At 35.1% G+C, this 18,496-nt stretch overlaps 1 long non-coding RNA gene across 1 annotated transcript; it reads left to right on the top strand.

Moving 5' to 3' along the window:
• The first annotated feature begins 10,372 nt into the window (after positions 1 to 10,372).
• Positions 10,373 to 12,386, top strand: LOC141629577 (uncharacterized). Its single transcript, XR_012537316.1, has 2 exons — positions 10,373 to 10,455; positions 12,185 to 12,386. It is a non-coding gene; the product is annotated as an uncharacterized LOC141629577 (long non-coding RNA).
• Positions 12,387 to 18,496: the final 6,110 nt, after the last annotated feature.

Genomic DNA, 18,496 nt, shown 5'->3' with positions numbered 1-18,496 from the left:
GAGGGGTGGCACTCATGGCAGTACTCTATTTAGTTGCTTTCTGTCGACTGATAAGTACCCCCCCCCCCCTAGTTTAACATGACAAGGACTCGTTAGACTTAGGATATTGAAAGACTTTAGCATAGTCCTCCAAATTTTATCGCAAATTCTCGTTTGTGACGGATAATATTCGTCACAAGCTTGACGGGTTAAATAAAACCTACATGAGTAGATAAAGACAAATTATTTGTGTTTTTCTAGGCATTCTTATTTTTGTCTTATCTATCTATGTGGGTGATACTTGTCCCATCACAAGTTTGGAACGAATATACTCATCACAAGGGAGACTTACTGATTGTTTATTGTCTCTCTTTCATTTACGGAGTCCATAGTAAACATGGCACATGATACTTGAATCGGGAAAGCCTTTAGACATGGCAAAGACTTGTTATTAGGATATTGAAAGACTTTAGCATGGCCGTCAATTATTTATTGTATCTCTTTCATTTGCCGAGTCCACCGTATAAACATGGTACGTAGTACTTGATATTTGAATCAGCAAAGCCCTTAGAATATTGAAAGACTTTAGGATAGTCACCGGTTGTTTATTATACATATTATACTCGTATTTATGGATTCCATGGAGTCATGGTACATGGTTTTTGAATCTACAGTCACCGTGAAACGGTATGTAATGACATGATTTTATGAGTGGTACGGATTCTCAACTTAGCTAAGTAACTTGCTTGATTCTTAATAAATTGAATAAATTGAAGTTCATGTAAAGTTACACGAGAATATATAAATGTATAAGAAAAAATATTTCAAACATTTTGTAACATTAGCAATTGATGGGGCACAATTTTACGGCATGATCCCTTAACGGAGTCCACTAATGGATTACTCTATGATCCAAAAGGCCCAAACGGAGCCCCCTCGTCTTATAACTCCCAGCATATACCACCGACTTGTCACCTGTTATTAATGGACATGAATGCCAAAGTCAGTAGAGAGTAACTCAGGTGTCCTCACAGCCATATTACATAATAATAACATAAGCAAAATAAAAACAGATAAATTTATCACACATAATATAGAAAACATACATGGCTCATGTGATAATGAAACTGAAACAACCAAAGAGATCTTTGTCTCAAGGTTGTTTAGAGGTTGATCGCCTGGCTAATTAACCAAAGAGAAATACCAAGGATATGCCGGTAAGACTGGTGATAAGGCTAAAGTCATGTCACCTTAATCAAAGTAAACCTAACTCAATACTAACTAATAGTCAGCGATAAGTATGGTATCATATCCACAAAGAGGTCGTAATAATCTAGTTTACTAGTTCTTGAGTTCGTCCTAAGGTAACAATTTCCGGGGGTTTTTGAGTTGATTTCGATAAACTAATTGCGAAAGTAATAAAGATGAATTCAATAAGATTAAAAGGTCTAGGGATCAGTTTCACTAGTTATGTTATCCGGGATTTAATTTAGTCAATTAAAAAGTCAATTAATTTTTCTAAGGTCATAAGATTGGTCGACTCAATTATGCTCTTTAGATTTAAGAATAACATGCGTCGCTATCATTAAACTAATTCTATTCAATTGGCGTAGCCTTTATTAGTCTTAACCCGGTCGGTAATAATCCTAATTCGTAAAACTAATTAATTAATCTAATCAGAAAATTAACTAACTAGATTCGAGGCAACAATGGAACAACAACTTATGCGATTTCACAATCAATTCATCAATTAATCTCCTTCTAACAACCTAAATCCCCGTTCAACCTAGATAAACGATTTAGGTAATCATAATTTCTAAACTAACACCAATAATATTGAAGGCAAACCTAATTAAAAGCCTAAATTAGATAAATAAAACAAGCAATTAAGAAACTAGTATTTGAATCCCCTATCTACTAAAAGACTAGATGATCTCAAAAGTTTTACCGCCAAAATGCACATTTCTCAAATAAGGAAACTAATGATAATTAAGTGCATTTACAAAATAAGGAAGGTAATGATTACGGATTACAATTTATTTAATTTAGTTATTATAATTTCATTAAAATTAATCATTTCATCAAATTATATTATTTTCACTAAATTTTAAACTATAATATTTTAATTAAAATAAAATAAAATTGATATAAAGTTATAAATTACTAAATCTTTTATTGATGGTATTATTAGATAATCCCTTGACCTATATCCAGTATAAAAAAACTGTAAATCGTTGTTATTAGTTTCATGACAAAATAATTGGAGAAAAAATTATAAATTGTAATCATTAGCTTTGTTGTATAAAAATATTTTCATTAAATTACATTTCGACTCATTACTCAATTTTCTTGATTAATTTTCAGTTTCAACTTTTTTTGTCAAAACAAAAAAAATGTGAACAATTATGAGCTACCTATTATATATAAGATTTTATAAATATACAAAACTCTATATACCGTGCATGTATTGCACGAGGTCTAAACTAGTGAACTATAACAAGAGTAAAGATTATAATTACCGAACTAAGGAAATTAATGTAATAGAGCAATAGCCTTTGTAAAATTGGAATTTCGAGTAGCTAAGAACGATTCTAAAAGTTTTCTAAGCAATAAAAGCGTAACCTAATAATTAAACATGGGCTTCTTATATATATTAAACATAAACCGACTTAAGGAAGTTTCGTAATAGTCAGATTTCCTAGTTCCTCGATCTAGGTAGGCAAAGTTACTTGATCGAGTACACGTTATCTCAACTCGATAGAATTTTGATGTTACTCGATCGAGGATCCTTCAGCTTCAACATATTCTTCGTGATTTCTTCTTCTTTTCCCTTTCATTCTTCCTCGACACTCGTGCTTATCTTCTAGTACTCCGTCTTGCCGACTCGCGGTACCCTATATCATCCATTTGTACCTGGAATGCATCCAATCTTTATTTAAACACAAAATAACAGAAATATCGATATTTTAACATAAACGGCATCTAAATGACATATATTAGCATGAAAACCGTCTCATATATAACTAAGGGGAGGTATAAACATGTATATAATTATGACTCATCAACAGAAAACGTTCTTAGCTTAAGCTCGATATCAAACCATCAGTGATTCGTTACCTAGCCCCCCGATATCAACATATCCTCGATTCAATAAGTGCAGTAATTTTCCACAAACCTCAGACCCAAATACCTGGGACTTACAATGTAACACCCCGTAAATTTGAAGACCTTTATTATATTTTAAAAGTAATATTTTAATCTATTTTAATTTAATATTAATTTATTTGAAATAAAATTTATTTGATAAAATATAATCTTATTTTATTTTGAAGAAATGTAATTATTTTTGATAGTTTAGAAATGTTTAAAAGTAATTTAAACTATATTTAAACCTTTTACTTTGATAAAATAGATTTCTGATAAAAGTCGTAATATTGGGATTTTCCCATTTCTTACGGTCGTTGGGTAAACGAGTTTGGATATTGGGCATATGAGTACTTAATCTGTTAGTAAAATCGTGTTTAAGAACTTTAATATTCTCGCAAATCGCGTTCGACGAATATTTCTAATTACCGTCGAATCAAACCCAAAACGTAAACAATTGACCACCCTCCCCATGCCCATTTGACCGGCCATCCCCCTTCCATATGCCTCCTCTTTCAATTTTCATTTCCTCCATAATTCACTCTCTCTCTTTCTTTCATCAAACACCAAATTCCTCTCAAAAATCCTCCTTACAATCCCTAAATTCTTCATAAATCCTTCATTTCTCCACCAATTTGCATAAAACTTATATATTTGGAATCCTCTCTTCAATCCTCATCTCCTAGTAAGCTTTATTTTAATTTCCCCCAATTTTGTTTTAAGGCTCATCTTTTAGGGTTTCGAATTTAAGCTTAATAATTGTGTTTTTGTTGTTCTTATAGGTGAAGAATTTGAAGATGAGTTAGGTGACTCATATGTTGTTGAAGATGAAGAGTAATTTTGGGTTTTAGAAGCTTTCTCAAGTTATTACTTGTCTCTTTGCTAGCTTAAGGTAACTATTCCGAGTTACTCGACGATTTAATGTCACATTAGTGTTGTTTATGATGTGTTGGATGCTTATGTGATTAATAACATGTTAACTTTAATTTTCACATGAATCGTTGTTGTTAAAGCTTGTTAAATATGTTGTTTTTCACATGTTTAAGTATTGAAACGAAATGGGTATTGTTGATTGTTGCTTGAGACGGTATTAAATTGAGCTTGAAACGGATTTTGGTAGGAAAAAGGGAAAAGGGGCGGAAAAACCGCCAAAACAGCCCGTAAAAGGGGCGCGGCAGACCGGCAGGCCCGGTGGGTCCGACCCGGACTTTAACCCGTCACTTTGGGTCGGGTCTTGGGTCTATTGTTTGATGTTTTGGGCCTATGGTTCATGTTTTGAAGTATGTTGGTATTTTGGCATGTAGAAAATTGTTTAAGCTAATATTTCCGTTGAATTGGTTATTTTAGAAGTTGGAATATATTTCCTTATGTTGATAGTTTTTCACATGATAGAAATTGGAAATGGCATGAGAATGATATTGTGATGAATTTTGTGATTTGGGCCAAAGTAGGCCAAGACTCTGAGCTGGGCCAGAATGACCGAACGAGTTTGGTCAAACTAGGTTTAAACCGATCAGCCTCGATTTGACCGATGACCCGTCGCGGGACTCGGGTCGAGGGTTTGTCTTTGAGGTGAGATTGGTTGTTATTGGATGTTTTATGTTGATGCCTTGATATTTGTGATTATCACTTCACATGTTGGCTGTTGGATGCTTTGGATGCCTTATGCTTGAGTCTTGTTGGCTCTTTGCCATTTTAGCTTGTTCTCATGGATTATGGTACTGTTGGTTAGCTGGAATTTGGATTTTTATTGATATTGGAGATATTGTTGGTTTGTCAGCTGAATATGCTCTTGCGTAGCCTTTCATATGCTAGGGTGTGTATGATCATTTGTGTGTGGAAGTTTGGACTATTTGCCCCTCTTATGGTTAAGTGGGTGTCCTACTTGTCTTGTGTGGTGTGGGCTAAAGTATTCAAGCTGGGACTAGGTCATAGGTGAGTATTTCGGCCTTCGTCATAGATAGGCCATTATAGTCTTTGACGAGTATATGTTCACCGCTTAATAGCCTTTGTGTCTTAGCTTGGTGGGTTTATATCCAAGTTAGGGCATGACTTCCTGACGTACTCTTAGAAGTATGTAGTCAGGTTAAGTACTAGCCAACCCTTTGGTGGACTCCTTAGGGGTACTCATGTGTTGTTATCATGGGTCTTGGATGCGGTAGTTTTTCACATGTCGCTAGGTCTGCGCAGGTTTAGGACTAGAATGTTTACCTTACCTCGTGGTATAGACTCGAGTTACAGAGTGACTATTGACTGTCCTAAGAACTTATGCATGTCTCTAGATATATTGTCCTTTCTTTTTTGATGATTCTATGAATTATAGAAGGTGAGATGCAAGCCGGCTATGGTTGATAGAGTTTGGATTTCTGGATGTTATGTGATTCACATGATAGTGTAGTATGAGTCGGTCTAGTATTCACATGCTAGGACTATGTGTTGTTATATTGTTGTTCACATGATAAGCACGATTGTCTAGCATCTATATGCTAAGGCTATAGGTTATTCATATTCATATTCTTATGTTTACATGTTATATTAATTATGACATTTCGTGGCTGGGAGAACTCGGAGTTACTCCCCACTGACTGTGGCTTTCGTATTTGTATAAAATGCGTTTGACAGGTAGGTGATGCATATATGGGGTACATGGACGAGCTAGCGAGCAAAGTAACATTGGGACCTAGATTGGCTTTATTTTATTGTGACACTTAAACACTTTTTATGTCATATACTATTTAGGGACATATGTCTCCCTTTTTCATATTTGGGTTGTATAACTTTGTTTCGCGACTTTAGCGATGTTTAATTTATGAGATTTACTTTAGACCTTGCATGTTTGACACCTTCCCATTTGGATATTTTTATAACAGGTTCAGGTTTCATTTTCGGTTTTAAAAATTCCAGGTTTTTACCCAAACGAACCTATTACAAACATATCCATGCAGTTTTTATTTAGAATTATGTGTTTACTTTTCCGCAATGAATGAGGGTGTCACAGTTGGTATCAGAGCATATTTGCTCCCGACGCACGTTTGTGCACCCTCGATATAAATAACTTGACCTTAAAATAAAAAACTTGGGAGATGGGTAGGATGGGTAGACTTAAGGACCTAAGGTGGTAGTCTGTAGTGTGTTTGCTCTTTGTTAGGTTCTAACATGTTTGTTGATTGCCATGTAATATTTGTTGTGCCTTGTATCAATAACCGTAAACCTACCAACGTGAAGATCAAGATTTGGTGCCTATTGCGGAGGACTGAAGATTTGTTTACCTTTGAAGAATGCTTCTACTTCCTCGAAGATGTTTCTCATTCTTTGTGTACCTTGTCTTATTCTTTATCTCTTGGTGCTTATTCTCCTTCTAAACTCTCTTTTCTCTTTCCTTGAAAGTTACTCTTGTACCCTCCTAACTTGTCCTTTGTTCCTTGCTTATCCTACCTTAACGCCTTTTTGATAGTACTCTTTCTTTTAAGGAATGTTGGCCTTGGTTGGAGAATTTGACTTTTGAGGAGATTGTTTGTGGTTAACCCGTAACCCTGGTTTTGAGAGATTGTGATGTTAGAAAGACCTAGGTAGTGTGATGAGACATACTTAATGATTCTTAGACCTAGATCCTTGATAAAGTGAGTATTCTTGATTGGTGGATTTTGTGTTGTCAAGTGTGAGTTGCGTTGTTACTAAGGCTATAGAACTTGGCTTTGTTGTTTAAGTTTGGGATTTGAGAGCCTTGGGGAGTGTAGTGAGACATGTCTTGGGATACTAGTGCTTGGTACTTGACTTTAAATGGATGGAATTGAATGGTGAATATTTGAGGAAACCTTTCTGGGAATTTATAGCTTGGTATTCGGATCTTTGATTGAGGATTTTACTATTTTGAGAAACCCATGGTTGACACTAGTTGGATATGAGTATAGCTTTGTTGGAACTTTTACTTTGATCTTGTGGAAGTTGTTTGTGGATGTTTGAGGATTTGGAGTGGTGAAATCACACTTATAGTGGAGTACCCTGTTTCAGGGAATAGATTAGGATGAAGTAACATGAGCGTTTTCAGGAAATCCTTGGGAGTGATGTGGTTATAAGTTTTGTTGCTAAGAAGTTTTCGGAACCGCTTAGGTTGATGTTGTTGTTTGAGATTTGATTACCTGGCGTTTCCTTGTTGTCTAATTTCCTTTCTTCTTTGACCATAAGCGTTACCGTTCATACCTCCTTTCCTCGCTTCATCTGCTCATGATCTTGAATTAGCCGCCGTGGTACATGCCTTGAAGACATGGAGGCATTACCTTATTGGAGTTTATTGCCGCATTTATACCGATCATAAGAGTTTGAGGTGTATCTTTACCCAGAAAGAATTGAATATGAGGCAAAGAAGATGGCTAGAGTTGGTGAATGATTATGATGCCGAGTTGATTTATCATGAAGGGAAAGCAAATGTGGTGGCCGATGCTTTGAGTAGGAAGACTAGTCACTCTTTGAGCACTATCCGTGTGTTACCTGATGAACTTACCACGGAATTTCAAAAGTTAGGGATAAGCCTTGTTGGGAAGGGCTTTGACTATCTTAGTGCCTTGAGTGCAGAACCCGACTTTTACCGTGAGATCCGTACGTGCCTACCTGAGGATGCTACTTTCAAGTCCATTCAAGCAAAAATCCAACTTGGGCAAGCTAAGGATTGTGTGGTGGATAGTGATGGATACCTTCGTTACCAAGGTAGGATGTATGTTCCGAGAGTAGCCGGGTTGAGGAAGAAGATCCTTGATGAAGCTCACCTTTCTCCTTACTCTATTCATCCTGGTGGTGACAAGATGTATAAAGACTTGAGATTACAGTTTTGGTGGCCTAGGATGAAGATTGATGTCCTAGAGTATGTTAGCAAGTGTCTTACCCGTCGAAAGTGAAGATTGAGCATCGAAACCCAGGGGTTTGCTACAACCTTTGGATGTTCCCCTTTGGAAATGGGAGTCCATCTCCATGGACTTTGTGATGGCTTTACCTAAGACTGCTAGCGGAAAAGATGCGGTTTGGGTGGTTGTAGATCGATTGACCAAATGTGCTAGGTTTATACCTATCAAGGAGACGTGGAGATTAGATGTCCTAGCTGAGGCCTATGTGAGGGAGATAGTACGCTACCATGGAGTGCCTAAGGATATAGTTTCAGATCGTGACCCTAGATTCTCGTTCCCGTTTCGGACGCTTTGCAAGGAGCCATGGGTAGTAAGATACCGATGAGTACCGCTTTTCATGCCGCTCTGGATGGGCGGTGATCGAGAGGACTATCCAGACTTTAGAGGACCTCCTCCGTGCTTGTGCTTTAGACTTCCACACTTCTTGGGAGAAATGTTTACCTCTTGTCGAATTCTCCTACAACAATAACTATTATTCCTCTATCAAGATGTCACCTTATGAAGCTTTGTACGGTAGGAAGTGCCGTAGTCCTGTTTGTTGGGATCAAGTCCAAGATGCTCATGTGTTGGGACCCGATTTGGTGACTGAGACCATGAATCAGGTTCAGATCATTCGAGAGCGTATGAAAACCGCTCAAAACCGACAGAAATCTTATGCCGATGTCCGTCGTCGACCACTGGCCTTTGAGGTTGATGATCGAGTGTTCCTTAAGGTATCACCTATAAAAAGGGTGAAACGGTTTGGTGTAAAAGGAAAGCCGAGTCCCAAGTACATTGGACCTTTCCGTGTGCTTGAGAAGATTGGTCCCGTTGCTTACCGTTTGGAGTTGCCCCCGAATTTTAGCAAGGTTTATGATGTCTTCCATGTATCTCAGTTGAGGAAGTACATTAGTGATCCGAGCCATGTCATTCTAGAAGAAATCCCAGATTTGGAACCCAACTTGGCTTTGGAAGAAAGGCCGATCTGAATCCTCGAAAGGGCAAACAAGCAACTTAGAAACAAAGTGGTGCCCCTAGTTCGTATCCTTTGGCGTTGTGGAAATGTCGAAGAAGAAACTTGGGAGCCTGAATCTTCTATGTTAGCTAAACATCCCGAACTTTTCTCGTGAGGTAATCCTCTTTCCTTTATCTAATTCTTGTGAGTTTTAGCTATCCTTTCGAGTGTTTCTCTCCTTCTCTTAAATACTCTCCGCGTTAGTAGTCCTTGCTTAGTTGTTTAAAAGTCGTAATTAGAGTTTGGTCATAGCTAGTGGAGTTATTATCCTTATTATAGAGTTTCGAACTAAAGATTTTTGAAAATGTTTTAATGTTTTCCACTGGTTTTAACGTCAATGAGTGGTAAAGCTCGTTATTGGAGACGTCCGATAATTGGTTTTCTCATTTGTTGGTGTAAATATATATATATTTTTATGTCTTTGATTTGGAATGTTGATGTTCTTGAACGGCCGACGAGGATATTCCGTTCCATTGAAAAGACACTTATATTTCATACGTTCATATTTTGAAGATTTTGTTTACTTGATTTTAAAGAGATAGACCTACATATATACAATGTTCCTTCTTCTAAGTTTCGGGGACGAAACTTCTTAAAAGGAGGGATGATTGTAACACCCCGTAAATTTGAAGACCTTTATTATATTTTAAAAGTAATATTTTAATCTATTTTAATTTAATATTAATTTATTTGAAATAAAATTTATTTGATAAAATATAATCTTATTTTATTTTGAAAAAATGTAATTATTTTTGATAGTTTAGAATTGTTTAAAAGTAATTTAAACTATATTTAAACCTTTTACTTTGATAAAATAGATTTCTGATAAAAGTCGTAATATTGGGATTTTCCCATTTCTTACGGTCGTTGGGTAAACGAGTTTGGATATTGGGCATATGAGTACTTAATCTTTTAGTAAAATCGTGTTTAAGAACTTTAATATTCTCGGAAATCGCGTTCGACGAATATTTCTAATTACCGTCGAAGCAAACCCAAAACGTAAACAATTGACCACCCTCCCCATGCCCATTTGACCGGCCATCCCCCTTCCATACGCCTCCTATTTCAATTTTCATTTCCTCCATAATTCACTCTCTCTTCCTTTCATCAAACACCAAATTCCTCTCAAAAATCCTCCTTACAGTCCCTAAATCCTTCATAAATCCTTCATTTCTCCACTAATTTGCATAAAACTTATATATTTGGAATCCTCTCTTCAATCCTCATCTCCTAGTAAGCTTTATTTTCATTTCCCCCAATTTTGTTTTAAGGCTCATCTTTTAGGGTTTCGAATTTAAACTTAATAATTGTGTTTTTGTTGTTCTTATAGGTGAAGATTTTGAAGATGAGTTAGGTGACTCATATGTTGTTGAAGATGAAGAGTAATTTTGGGTTTTAGAAGCTTTTTCAAGTTATTACTTGTCTCTTTGCTAGCTTAAGGTAACTATTCTGAGTTACTCGACGATTTAATGTCACATTAGTGTTTTTTATGATGTGTTGGATGCTTATGTGATTAATAACATGTTAACTTTAATTTTCACATGAATTGTTGTTGTTAAAGCTTGTTAAATATGTTGTTTTTCACATGTTTAAGTATTGAAACGAAATGGGTATTGTTGATTGTTGCTTGAGACGGTATTAAATTGAGCTTGAAACGGATTTTGGTAGGAAAAAGGGAAAAGGGGCGGAAAAACCGCCAAAACAGCCCGTAAAAGGGGTGCGGCAGACCGACAGGCCCGGTGGGTCCGGCCCGGACTTTGACCCGTCACTTTGGGTCGGGTCTTGGGTCTATTATTTGATGTTTTGGGCCTATGGTTCATGTTTTGAAGTATGTTGGTATTTTGGCATGTAGGAAATTGTTTAAGCTAATATTTTCGTTGAATTGGTTATTTTATAAATTGGAATATATTTCCTTATGTTGATAGTTTTTCACATGATAGAAATTGGAAATGGCATGAGAATGATATTGTGATGAATTTTGTGATTTGGGCCAAAGTAGGCCAAGACTCTGACTGGGCCAGATTGACCGAACGAGTTTGGTCAAACTAGGTTTAAACCGGTCAGCCTCGATTTGACCGATGACCCGTCGCGGGACTCGGGTCGAGGGTTTGTCTTTGAGGTGAGATTGATTGTTATTGGATGTTTTATGTTGATGCCTTGATATTTGTGATTATCATTTCACATGTTGGTTGTTGGATGCTTTGGATGCCTTATGCTTGAGTCTTGTTGCCTCTTTGCCATTTTAGCTTGTTCTCATGGATTATGGTACTGTTGGTTAGCTGGAATTTGGATTATTATTGATATTGGAGATATTGTTGGTTTGTCAGCTGAATATGCTCTTGCGTAGCCTTTCATATGCTAGGGTGTGTATGATCATTTGTGTGTGCAAGTTTGGACTCTTTGCCCCTCTTATGGTTAAGTGGGTGTCCTACTTGTCTTGTGTGGTGTGGGCTAAAGTATTCAAGCTGGGACTAGGTCCTAGGTGAGTATTTCGGCCTTCGTCATAGATAGGCCATTATAGTCTTTGACGAGTATATGTTCACCGCTTAATAGCCTTTGTGTCTTAGCTTGGTGGGTTTATATCCAAGTTAGGGCATGACTTCCTGACGTACTCTTAGAAGTATGTAGTCAGCTTAAGTACTAGCCAACCCTATGGTGGACTCCTTAGGGGTACTCATGTGTTGTTATCATGGGTCTTGGATGCGGTAGTTTTCCGCATGTCGCTAGGTCTGCACAGGTTTAGAACTAGGGTATTTACCTTACCTCGTGGTATAGACTCGAGTTACAGAGTGACTATTGACTGTCCTAAGAACTTATGCCTGTCTCTAGATATATTGTCCTTTCTTGTTTGTTGATTCTATGAATCATAGAAGGTGAGATGCAAGCCGGCTATGGTTGATAGAGTTTGGATTCCTGGATGTTATGTGATTCACATGATAGTGTAGTATGAGTCGGTCTAGTATTCACATGCTAGGACTATGTGTTGTTATATTGTTGTTCACATGATAAGCACGATTGTCTAGCATCTATATGCTAAGGCTATGGGTTATTCATATTCATATTCTTATGTTTACATGTTATATTAATTATGACATTTCGTGGTTGGGAGAACTCAGAGTTACTCCCCACTGACTGTGGCTTTCGTATTTGTATAAAATGCGATTGACAGGTAGGTGATGCATATATGGGGTACATGGACGAGCTAGCGAGCAAAGTAACCTTGGGACCTAGATTGGCTTTATTTTATTGTGACCCTTAAACACTTTTTATGTCATATACTTTTTAGGGACATATGTCTCCCTTTTTCATATTTGGGTTGTATAACTTTATTTCGCGACTTTAGCGATGTTTAATTTATGAGATTTACTTTAGACCTTGCATGTTTGACACCTTCCCATTTGGATATTTTTATAACAGGTTCAGGTTTCGTTTTCGGTTTTAAAAATTACAGGTTTTTACCCAAACGAACCTATTTCAAACATATCCATGCAGTTTTTATTTAGAATTATGTGTTTACTTTTCCGCAATGAATGAGGGTGTCACATACAACCATACCAAGATTGAGTAATCTTGTACTAGCACAAACATGGACAAACTACACATCCCAATGATGGAAACAACCACGCAATACAGGAATGGGAACCAACATGCATAACTAAAAAAACATCACAGAAAAAATTCAGGGATGGCTCCCGGCTGTGACCAACTCGTATCACCTTTCCTGGTTAGGATGGACTTCTTCCTGTCCGGGAAAACCATCAAACTCCAACCCATGTTCCGTCCCTATAAGGATTTCCCCATCCTGACCGAGACCATCCTGTAAAGGTCGTACAACTCAACCTATATTATGTACCTGTTCCGACATATATAAAGTACACATATAGCACGTGATGCTTACCGTATCACCCGCAACCAACAACAAGTATAACAAGGCAAGTCAAGAACAAATATAATAAGGCACGTCCACACAACAATATACTACTTCCGTTTGTTGAAGTAATATGCTTTAAAATTTAGATTTATTATTTAGTTTATTTTTTAACTAGTTCCATAATAATAAGATTAGTAGTTTATGGCATTGCATCCCCCGAGTACATAAAACATGTATTGTAAGTTATGATTTAGTGGTTTGGTTTTTATGTTAGTGGTTAATATGGTCTTAGATAATTGGTTAGGTTTAGGGGTTTGTTAAGTATGTTTGGCTATATATTAGCCACTATTTGTATGCTTCCTTTGCTTTGAAAATCAGTGACATTTCCTTTCACATATTTTCCATTTTTTGCTTTGCGATATTCTTCACAAATTTTAAACAAATTGGTATCAGAGCACCAGGTTCATTCTTAGGGCTTAATCAAGAAACGTTATGGCATCAAATAACTTATCCCTCTTATATCTCATTCTTAAGAGAGAAAATTATCAAGCTTGGGCTATCAAAATGAAGTCTCATTTGAAAGCTTTAACTTTATGGTAGGTCGCTGAATCTGATTATGAATAATCCTACTCTAAATCAAATGAAAAAGTACGATGAGGATAAAGCAAAGACGCCAAGAGCCCTCATGTATCTATTCCACGACCTCTGATGAAATATTTTCATTTATTATGGCATGTGAGTCACTGAAGAAGCATGAAAGGTGCTAAAGCAAGAGTTTGAAGGCAATGAGCAAACAAAACTAATGGAAGTTTTGAATCTCAAGAGGGAATTTGAGATGCAGAGGATGAAAAAATCAGAGACAATAAAAACATATGTGGGTAAGCTTATGTCTATTTTCAATCAAATTAGGTTACTAGGTGAGAATTTTCCCGATGAAAGAGCGATTGGTAAAATTTTAATGTAACACTCCTATTTAATTACGAGTTTTTAGCTAGACCTTCTCAAATAAATAGGGATGTTACCATCTCGGTAAACCGAAGTAGTGAACATCATAACCAGCAATTAAAGAACAATTTAAAAATTTATTAAATAATTTGCTTAAGACAACTTACAATTTCACCAACTTATAAATTCTTTTCTAATACAGCAGCGGAAGTCTTAAATATAATGTTTAACTGATCCGTCTAATACTCATAAGTAATTAGCCAACTACTAAGTCTATCAACTCGTTAATGCGCTCACCGTTCAACATCTACACGTTTCACCTGCAAGATACATTTGCTGGAAATCACTAGTAGAAAAAACTCATATTGTGACGCCTTTATCGTGGCGGTTGTAATAGAAACGCCGCAAAAAGCCCAAAAAATTGGCGGGAGATGAAAATAGTTTTGACAAAAGATGCACACAGTCAACCAATGGTTGAGTAGGGACACTCTAAGACAACAAAGTTACAAAAACACAATTACATTCATATTATACAAAATCAACAATGCTCATCGTACCACCAATGCAACTCGAACTACCAATGCTATTCATTCGTACCACCAATTCAACTTGTACCATCAATGTTATTTGTACCACCGATGATATTCGTACCACCAATGATCAACACAATAACCACACCAAACTCCATCACCCGGATCACCCTTCAAACTCCACGTTTGAATTAACTCTTACATACATAAATTATTCAAAGATTCCAACATCTACCATCAACAACATGATCAATATATAAACAACCAACAACACCATGAACAATACAATAATTGCATCAATGAAAACAAGAGTTATATAGGACAATCTCTACCTTTTCGCTATTTTTCACGTGTCAATAGACACACAAGTCAACTAATAACGATCTTCTACAAATTCGCTACCTACAATACACAATTCGTATAATCACTACATATCTTATGCAATAATATAATCTATTACAACTATTTTAATCTCAAATATAGGGTTTGGTCTTAAATCAATCTAACAAGATAAATTAAAGGTTTATTATGTGAATTAATGAACTAAAGAGCGAATTAGACACTTACAACAAGGAAAGGCTTGATTTTGCTTTGCAAATAAGAAAACCCCAATTTGATTTGAACAATAGATCTTCTCTTGATTCTCTCTGAACAATTTATGAGATTCTGCGTAAACTTGAAAAATAAGGAAAAGGGTTTTAAATATGGTGTTTTAGAGGTATATATAGTGTTTGGGGTGAGCTAAGTCGATAATAATAATAATAATAATAATAATAATAATAATAATAATAATAATAATAATAATAATAATAATAATAATAATAATAATAATAATAAGAAGAAGAAGAATAAGAAGAAGAAGAAGAAGAAGAAGAAGAAGAAGAAGAAGAAGAAGAAGAAGAAGAAGAAGAAGAAGAAGAAGAAATTCTCGGTATCTCAGGATGCGGGGGCTCGGGTGGCCGCTTACATTTTTACTAAACTTAGCTTTGTTGTTGCTAAGGGTGTGGGAGCCCAGATTGTCTCTCGGCTCCCCACCAATTTCATGTAAAATTTATATTTTTCTTTTAATGAAAGTTGCGCGCATCCTTCTATAATAATAATAATAATAAGAATAAGAATAATAATAATAATAATAATAATAATAATAATAATAATAATAATAATAATAATAATAATAATAATAATAATAATAATAATAATAATAATAATAATAATAATAATAATAATAAGAAGAAGAAGAAGAAGAAGAAGAAGAAGAAGAAGAAGAAGAAGAAGAAGTAACAACAACAACAGCAACAACAACAACAACAACAACAACAACAACAACAACAACAATAATACAAAGTTAGGGAAATAGGAAATCATGCGACGCTGAAAATATTGGGTTGCTCGATCTAGCAACTAAATTTTCTCGATCGAGTTGACCATTCAAAACACATCGGGGAATGTCTCGGGCTTTCTCGTACACTTTTGACTCGAAATTTGGGGTTGCTCGATTTAGCAACCTCACTCTGCTCGATCGAGCACCCTCTAGAAATGACGGGTATTACATTTAATTTCTATTTAATTCGAAAATTTATGATAATAAAATATCATCACTTGAATATTCAAAAGACATTTTCAAAAACAACTTTTCTAAACTGAACTTAATGCTCTTAAGCCTTGTTCTTTTTTACTTAAATTTGCTGAGCTTTTCTAAACTGAACTTATAGGATCAGAACTTTTTTGAAATGAACTTATAGGATCTGAACTTTTTTGGACTTATAAAATCTGAACTGAACAGGACATATAGGATCTGAACTTTTATGAACTGAACTTATAGGATCTGAACTTTTCTTAACTGAATTTAAATGGATCTGAATTTAACTATAATTAATTTAAGTTAACTTAATTATTATTATCTTTACTTTTAGATATTAACATTTACAAAAACAAAATATGTTTTAAACACAAAATAAGGTAATAAATTTTTTTCGCTTATATACATTGTTTTGTTTACATTTTACATATTCTTTTTAATCATTTATTTCCATCTTATTCTCTTCCTCGTCTCTTTCTTCTTCATCTTCATTTTCCTCGCCAAATGTTTATCCTAATAAACATAGTTCTATATCAAAATCCCAAGCTTAGTGTTGTTTTCAAAAGCCTATAATGGTTAATATGAGTCTTCATTTTCATAACTATGAAATGATCATCCTTCTAGCTTGAAGGCATAGATTAATAATGTATGGTATATAACTAATTAATTTAACAATAAAAAACATAGGCGCACCAAAAAAAATAATAAAAAACATAAGATGAGACTATAAGACCGTCCTATTATATAAAAAGACAACTCTTTCATTCGAATTAAATGAATAATTTATTTTATAATTTGTGTTAATTTTTTTAACAAGTTTTATATAAACTAGTATTGTTGCCTACCTCTATTTAGCATTAAAATTTATTTTCAATTAAATAAGACTAGTTTAAAGTTGCATAACTCATAAATTTATAATTAGTATATTTTTCTATGACATATCTTAAAATTACAATGAAATAAATTATGAGACAAATTCAATTCCCGCTATTAATATTTTACTTAAATCGATTGGTTAGCTAATTGTTCATATATACTTTCTTTTGTTGTTAGTATATTGTTACTTTTATTACATTCGTTATTACTACTGTTACTTTCACTACCCCGCTGTAATTAATGTTACGTAATTATTGTTACTTTCACTACTCTCGCATTAATATTGATAATTTCACTACTCCCATTGTTACTTTTATTACATTCACAACTCCCGCTGCTGCTAATATTCTTTGACTATTCAAATGAGTGATTATTATCATATTACTATATCCAATGTTACTACAATTTTTTATATAAATATATTACATATATGCATTAAATCAAATCGAAATAATTATGGAATATTATATTTTCCGGAACTCTAGCTTAATTTATTTACTTTTTATTAGTTTCCAAATATAACATACTTATATTATATTTATATTATAACACCCGCGAATTTTACTTTGGGGCTTTATTAATTTAAATAGTTATTTTATTATTTTAAATATTTTATTAGCTTTATTTTATAAAAATCGGGTTTAAGTGTGGAAACTGTTACCAACTTGCCCATATAGAGCTTGGAATCAGATTTTATGCGAAATTTGAGTGGAAACGGAGTTGTTTTGGTCATGGGTCAAGGTAAGTCAAGTTGGGATATAATTATAGGTTTTATTCTCATTTCTCACAACTCACTTCATCTCTTTTACCTCAAATTTTCAGATTTTCTTTTCTCTCCAAAACCCTCTTTAAAACCCTAACTTCTCAATTTTAAAAGGAATAATTAACAAGAATAATCCAAACTATTGGTCACCTTCTCATATTAATCTGATCTTCATTTTAACTCACAATAAACCTTACTATCGACTGTTCTTCTCATAATAGGCCATAATGACCGGCTACCTCCTAAACAAGTTAAATGACTTCCCATGGAGTCACCTCTCACAAACCCATTAGTCAGCCCTTCTCTCTCACCAAGTCACCATATTACCGCTACCATCACCACCGCTAGAGTCCAAGCCACCACTCCAAAATCGTTCATAGCTGCCAAAGCTAAGACCGACCATATCTACCTCAAATGAGCCACCAGCCCCGGTCACCTTTGTCACCTAGGAACAACCCATTGTAGCTGCTCCTCATCTCCTTCATCCATCGTACGCATCACCACTAAAGTCACCATTGACAGCTCATCCGCTGCTCCGATTTGCAGCACCTCCATCACTCTTACTAGTCTAGCTAAGGCGGGCTCCCCAACCGAAGCACCACCTGCTCCGTGCTCGCCACAAAAAACCACCTTTTATGAACATCCAAGATCCAACCATTTGTGACTTGCTGTAATTAAATAAAATGCATTTAATTTCATAGTTCCAACTGCTTTGCCCCCGGAAACAATCAATGGATGGTTGGACTCACCATCATCATTCTAAATAATCCATCATTTATGCCAAAAAGTATGATGTTTATTAACAGAAGAAACAACAAATGACTATTGAGTATTGACAAGTTTTTATATTTGATGATTACAAGAGGGATATCTCACAAATGTTAAGCATAGTAGGAGAGAGATGACATTGTTAGAGT

The sequence above is a fragment of the Silene latifolia genome, chromosome 2 (assembly GCF_048544455.1).
Source record: "Silene latifolia isolate original U9 population chromosome 2, ASM4854445v1, whole genome shotgun sequence".
NCBI lineage: Eukaryota > Viridiplantae > Streptophyta > Magnoliopsida > Caryophyllales > Caryophyllaceae > Silene > Silene latifolia.
Note: the sequence above shows the minus strand (reverse complement) of the source record. Positions and strands in the feature narration are given on the sequence as shown.